Here is a 6333-nt window from a genome sequence, read left to right as displayed (position 1 = left end):
TTGTTATTTTTAAGATTCAAACACATCTTGATTCTATTTCGGGACAAGAAAATGCAAAAAAAGCTGAAAATGTTTAGATCACATCTCTATTTTCCCACGTTACTCAAATGTAGTCCATCAGATGAGATAAATTTGAGGTTAATATTGGAAATACAATGTTAATAAAGATTGTATCATGCTGTTATGCCCTAAATATTGTAGATTTTGTGTAAACAAGGCCAAAAGTGGAAGACTAATGTGAAAAGACTAATTCGTCCTACATAGACAAATTAACACATTTCCTATACAATCTGAAATCCAGTGAGATATGTTTTGTTAAGGTTCAAACAAAGTACTATTACACTACATCTTCTCTGTTGGCACAACATTAAAACCTAAACTACTAATCATCATCATCATCATCATCATCATCATCATCATCATCATCATCATCAAAGATATCGTCAAAGTCTATCTCTCCAATCTCCATCCTCATCACACTCGTACTCTCCATCCTCCTCATCCACTTTATGTTTTGCATAATCTGCCTCCTTATTAAGAGCTTCTTGCTCTTCTGACTCCACTTTCTGGGCCAGTACCTCAACAAGAGAAGGAGGGAGGATGGGTCCAATCGTCCAGACAGGCTCTAACACCGCCTCATCAGTTAATCCTGACAGTGGGTATTCTATGACTTAGACATCTGTTGCCAAATAGTAGTGCTCATAGATCTGAACCAGAGAATGTACCATATCATAAAATCAATTAGCTGTCATTTCTTTATTAGTATACTATACTATATCTCTACCTCATTTTAGCATTTTGTACTTTAGTTTTGTATATTGTATATTTTGTATATATAGTGTTTGGTCTTTATTCTTTTTACTTTTTTCTATTGAAGCACAATCCTAGGGGGCGCATACATAACCAAGCATTTCACTGTACATGCACATGTACCTTATTTGTGACAAATAAAACAAATCTTGAACTTATTAGTATACTAAATTCACTGGTATTCCCTGGCCTTCTGTAACAGGCTAACATGCTTGTGTAGCAGGGTGGATTATCCCTACTTTATGAGAGTAGATGTACAGTACACTGTCACCAGGTAGTGGGAACGCAGCAGATCTGAGTCCGGCTGAGTCCCCGACTGTAGTGCAGGAGTATTAGAGTGGAGCTTTAGCAGAGGGAGTGGATGGGGCCTAGGATTTACTAACCTAGGGGTGGTGCGCTGGTCCTTCTTGCCCTCCAGGGCGACTCGCAGTAATTCCCCACACACCCACACTTCTCCTAATACTTCCCGCACCCTCCCACACCCGGTGGCAGTAGTGATAGATGATATACTTTCTCCCCAAAGCAGTACCTTTCCTTGCTGATGAGCAGAGACCTGTCCCAATGATGTATAGGCCGTGGGTAAGAAGGGGTTAAACAATAATGAGCATTACCCGGAAAGGAAGGGGTTAAACAGAATGCACATTAACAGACACGCACACAGTGCTCCCATTTGTACGCCTCTCTTTTATATAAGTTATCATGCAGTCAATACAAGGCACAATGCATGGCACTTAGATCTCACACTCTACTGTAATGAAACAGGTCCCCGTAAGGGTTAAGATACTTTTCATCCACCCGTAGGTAGAGAGAGAGAGGGTACTGGCTAGCTCCGTGAGCTATTTGATGGGAAAGATTATTATTATCCACACGTGCTGTCTGCACAAATTAACCGCACAACACATGTAACCAGAAAATACAGTGGGCCCACAGTTGAAACTAAAAGCCTGTCTAAGCCGGCATTCCCCAAAATAACAAACGTCGGGGCGCCCCTAATCACTGGTACACGTGCCAGTTCAAAGTATCTATTCTCTTCGCCCTTAGAGGGCCCGCTCTCGAAAAGGAGAATGTTCGCCGATAAAGTTCCAGCGCTCTGAGCGCTCACAGTACCTGGCTTGAGTGTACCAACCAAGTGCCGGCCTGCTCTCACACCGAACGTCCGCGTGGTGAGATGGCCGTCGAACGGTCCCGTGCTTGTCACCTGTGACAGTAAGAGGCGGGCTGGGTTGACGTTAGGCAGGTGACGGCTGGAGGTGCGTGCAGTCCGGCGACGACCGTTGAGGGGTCCGCTGCTGGACTGGGGAGGTGGAGCGACACGCGGGCTAAACTGTGGTGCTAGGCCTAACTGAAGCTAAACTGTGGGTCGGGACGACCCCCTGTCCTGTCGCTTATACTTTAACTAAAACGCAACGTGCGCTGTGCAATATTTACAGCACTCTTCGGCAGTAGCACGTCTGCTTCTCTGTTCACAATGTCTCTTTAGCATTAACTAGAAGCTAAGCTATCGCATACGACATTACTAACCCGCCCCGTGACGGGGGTCATATTCCGCGTGTCTTTAGTGTCTAGAGCTCCGGCTCTACGCGTCTGCTCGCTTCTGTGGAAAAACTATGAAGAGGCAGTCCCGCTGTCTGAGTTCTGCCTTCACCTGTTGTCTCCCCTTGCCAAACGTCGCACCAGCTCCCCCTGGCGGCACTCCAGTGCATGCTCCACTATTAAATGTCAATGTTATGAGGTGGGGAATCAGACGGGTCAGTGGGCACAGTAGAGTAAAAGGAATTAGGTTAGACACATTGAATTATTGTTAGACATATTCAGGTGTCTACACTTGATTCTGCATAATTAAAGTTTACGTTGGAATACCTTAAAATGAGGCCTACTACACTATACTAGCTTCCTTGAATTTGCATGTTTTAATGAGCAGTCCACTCCAATGTGCTTGAGCGACGAGGTTTGGTTGTCCAGTATGACTGTATGTCTGCCTCCTCCAGACCCCGTTGTAAGCAACCTCCTCATCTCTCCTGTGGTGGACGGCGACTTCGTTCCCGATGCGCCTGAGAGGCTGTTCCACAACGCTGCTGAGATTGACTACATTGCCGCCGGTATCAACAACATGGATGGACATCTCTTCACAGGCTTAGACATTCCCTCCATCAACAATGATAGCCTGGAGACCCCTGTGTGAGTGTCCTGTCCTGAAAGCAAACTACTGTAAAGCTCCATTGGTTCAAACATATTCCAAAGACCTGTGTATTTAGAATAATGGTTGTCTAAGAAAGTTGTAAAAATTAATTAATTAAATATTTAAAATATATATATACTATAATAATAATACTTAAAATGTATTATTTAATAATAATAATAATAATAATAATAATAATAATAATAATAATAATAATAATAATAATAATAATAATAATAATAATAATAATAATAATAATAATAATAATAATAATAATAAGTCCTGTGTATTTAGAATAATGGTTGGCTAAGACGGTAGTAAAAATAAATGAATGAATTAATGAATGAATTAATTAATTAATAAACATTAAAAAAAACTTTTTGATACATTATTTGATATAAAAATAAATCTTGAACTGTGCCCTTGACATACAAATTACAGTCAATGCTTTCTGGCAGGACGCTACAGAGAAAATAAACAGTAAAAGGCTTGACATGTCTTCCCTGAATGCAGAAAGGCTTTGCAGAGGCTCCTGGGGGCCTACACCAAGGACAAGGTACAGGTTGCTCTTGATGCTGCGTTCTCTGAATACTCAGACACATGGGGAGCAGCTCCCAGCCAGAAGACCATCAAGATAACGGCTGTGGACATTGAAACAGATTACAACTTCCTGGTTCCTACCCAGGCTGCCCTGTACCTCCACGCCTCCAACGCCACGTGAGACCACCACCCGCTCCTTTCCAGCAGTGTTACAGTATTACACTTTTACAACGTTCCTCGTTGGTTTTACCGTTTGTTTCATTTTCAAATTTGATTTCCATTTCAGTTAGTTACAGTCAGCTTTCTAATGCCCTTTGCTAGTTTTAGCTAAAGGAAAAATCCACCCTGAAATAGAATTCACACTTATTTCTATAATACTGTACAGCTCAGTTTCAATTTGTGAGCAAGTCGCTCTTTAACACATCCTGCGCCAAAAACGTTGTACAACGTGTTTCAAGGTCATGCTAATTCTGCCATTCCACGGCGTACGACGTTATTGAGATCATATTTCATTTTTTCGCCATGGTATTCAGAATGCCTTCACGGAGCCTGGTCTGATGCAGTGGGAGCCTGCACAACTCTGCAACGCTTCAATACTGCCGCCTGGTGGATGATCAGCGAGTTACAACCGGAAATGGATCTCTGGTGATCTCTGTGCACCGGGCAAATGCGTCCGGCACTCACATATTGTTGCGGGACTCTAGACACACGTCGTGTATATGGATCGCTGCCATAACTCAATAATCGATATGATTTGGGCGTTTATTATTATTATACAAACCGGAAATGGATCGAGTAGATCACCGTCAAATAAGTGGGATCTTTTTCCTCCAGTCTCATCGGCGAACGGTAAGAGGACGCTGACGTCATTTTCAGCGTGAGTGTTTATTATTATTCATGCAAACTGCTCTGATCAATATATCACCCATACTACATAAAGTATTTACTGACGATCACGGAATTATAAACGACCCCCCCCCCCCCGTTCATCCGCGCATGATCAGTCATAACGTTTAGGATCATATACAGTTGAAATTTTTAATATAACGTGTATCGGCAACAAACAGCAGTTGATAATCTATATATGCGTTTATGCCTATAACTCACGTTCTAGGAATTACTGCAGAAAACAATAAAAACATATTTATATTCTAGACGGTATTTTCGTATGAATCTATGAATGAAAAAGTATAACGTTCCTACATCCTGAACAATAGATAATCGATGTTGAATGGGCCATAGTAATGTCAATTTAGCAATACAATTAAAAAAGTTATAGCCCTGCAAAGAAGGTGAACATCTCCATAGGATTAGAGTGGTGGCAGAGAGTGGTATGAGACGGGCAAACTGCGTGGCAGTTAATGTGTTAAGATGAACACCAGAGACGCAAGACCTGGAGCAGCTCCATAGACGGTGAATAGTGGAACAACTCCCAGGACACTATGACCATGGTGATTTTACTGGGATATGGTTACATTTTCTGATTCAGAGCATTTGAATAGCTGTAGCTGTACCCTACATTTAAATAAAACACATTTAGATGTAATACAGTAGCTCAAACAAGAATTCTATGAGACCAAAAAGTTGGTTATTACAGTAAATCATAGTCCAAAGATGTCCACTTGGTGACATCACAAATTCAAAGCTTGATGCTCTGATTTTGAGCTTAGGGAAATAGCTGTCTATGTTCATAGACATTTACTTAACTGCCCAGGATAATTGGAATAGAAAAATGTAAGCTTCTTTAATGAGGTGGATTTATTTTTATTATTATTATATATATTTGTTTTTTGTTTTTTTTTGTTTTATTTTTTTTTCTAATCAGTTTAGGTTTCTCAATGTTCTTGTTTGTATGAAGTATACAGTATAGTAGGCCTACTAACTTATTTGTTTACATACTGCAGATTGTGCCTTTAGATTCTGATTTTCATCCTTTCACCATTCATAATATGGTACTAGATATCACCCAGTAGCATATTAGTAGGTAGTAGTATACGGATAGTAACATAGTACATAGTAGTAAGGTACTAGTAAAAGACAGTTATTTATATATATATATATTATATTGTAGAAATCGTTGGAATAGAGAAACGCACAATTTCTATCAGTTGACAACACAAAGCTGTGTGTCATTTATTTCGCAGTAGCACAAGTGACAGCTGTCAGAACTATGCCGGGCTAGCTTCTGACAGCTCGTAGTAATCAAACATTTATCAATGAAACCCCACACAGGGCGTCTCCTCTCAGCCCAACCCCAAAACCAACCTTCTTAAAGTGACAGTGCCCCATCAACACATCAAAACAATACCATGGGCTGCGGTCTCGACTCCCGGAGAGTCAGCATTGCCTTGGCTCGGGCTGATCGCTATACTAACTCGTTTGGCTGAGTTAGGGGGAAAGGAGCCGTGGGTGGGTCCTGGGCGTTGTGGACAGCGACCCCTACAGTTCGGTCGGGGCGCCTGCTCAGCAAGGGTAGGATCTGGAGAGAGGTAGTGCGACCTTCCACACGTTACACTCTCCCGGTGAGAATCTGCACGGCCAGGCTGGCTGCCGGCTGGCTGCACATGCGTCGGAGGAAAGCATGTTACAGTCTCCGGCCTCCCGGACCAACAGTAGGGGAAAGTGCGCAACAACCAGGAAGGGGGTTGGGAATTGGCAAAACGACTAACAGTGGGATGGGAGAAAAATCGGAAAAAAGAAGGAGTGGGAAAAAGATAATAAAAAAAACAATACCATGGGGAATTATGTCTCTATAGAACCCACTACAATATAAATATTATATTTATTAAGAAGGTTATTTATTT

The sequence above is a fragment of the Notolepis coatsorum genome (assembly GCF_963971535.1).
Source record: "Notolepis coatsorum genome assembly, chromosome: 11".
Classification (NCBI taxonomy): Eukaryota; Metazoa; Chordata; class Actinopteri; order Aulopiformes; family Paralepididae; genus Notolepis; species Notolepis coatsorum.
The sequence above is the reverse complement of the archived record's forward strand: the minus strand, read 5'-3'. Positions refer to the sequence as shown.